The sequence below is a fragment of the Propithecus coquereli genome, unplaced genomic scaffold, assembly GCF_000956105.1.
Source record: "Propithecus coquereli isolate 6110/MARCELLA unplaced genomic scaffold, Pcoq_1.0 Scaffold377, whole genome shotgun sequence".
Lineage (NCBI taxonomy): Eukaryota > Metazoa > Chordata > Mammalia > Primates > Indriidae > Propithecus > Propithecus coquereli.
Window position 1 is genome coordinate 9,295 of NW_012149474.1, and position 1,285 is coordinate 10,579.

Here is a 1,285-nt window from a genome sequence, read left to right on the forward strand (position 1 = left end):
GGGACTGGGACAGGAAGATCTCACTCACCCTCTGGGCCTCAGGTCTGCGTATGGGAAGGCCTCACTCGCAGGTGCCTGAGGTCTTCAGACAGGAAGGTCTCATCTGCTGTCGCCTCAGGTCTGGGGATAGACAGGTCTCACTCGCTCTCGGGGCCTCAGGTCTGCGGACAGGAAGGTATCAGTCACTGGCGGGACTGGGGCAACTCCGAGGGACATGGTGCCTACACGCGGCTGCGCTAAGGGGGCCGTCCTGCTTCCTCTCACACAGGAAGCGGCGATCCCGCCTCCTCCCACGCAGGACATGGCACCCGCCCCACCTCCTCTCACGTGGGGGGGGGGCCGACTCCTCTCAAGTAACGCAAGTCATCCCCGCCTCCTCTCATGGACACGTGGCGCTGCCTTCTCTAAGGCAGGGCACTCAACCTCGCCTTCTATAATGCAGGGCACGCAGCCCCACTTCCTTTCACACATGGAACATGGCCCCGCCTCCTCTCACACAGGGTTCCAAGCCCCTCCTCTCACAGACACGTGGCCTGCCTCCTCTAAGGCAGGGCACTCGGCCCCACCTCCTCTCACGCAGGGCACGCAGCACGGACACGTGGCCCCGCCTCCTCCACGGACACGTGGCCCCGCCTCCTCCAAGGCAGGGCATGCAGCCTCGCCTCCTCTCATGCAGGGCACGCGGCCCCGCCTCCTCTCACGTTGGGCACTGAGTCCCTCCTTTCACGCAGGGCATGCAGCCCCTCCTCTCACGCTGGGCATGCAGCCCCACCTCCTCTCACGGAGGACGCTGGCCTCGCCTCCTCTAACGCAGGGCACGCAGCGCCCCCCCCTCAGGGACACGTGACCCCACCTCCTCTAAGGCCAGGCAGGTGGCCTCGCCTCCTCTCACACAAGGCATGCAGCGCCCCTCCTCTAATGCAGGGCACGTGGCCATACCTCCTCTAACGCAGGGCATGCAGCCCCGCCTCCTTTCACACACAGCACGTGGCCCCGCCTCCTCTCACGCATGGTTGCAAGCCCCTCCTCTCACAGACACGTGGCCCCGCCTCCTCTCACAGAGGCATGCAGCGCCCCTCCTCTCACTCAGGGCACGCGGCCACGCCTCCTCTCACGCAGGGCACGCAGCACCCCTCCTCTCACGCAGGGAATGTAGCCACGCCTCCTCTCTCACAGGGCATGTAGTGTGCCTCCTCTCAAGCAGAGCACAGGGCCCTGCCTCCTCTCACACAGGGCACTCAGCGCCCATCCTCTCACGCAGGGTACACAGCCCCTCCTCCTCTCA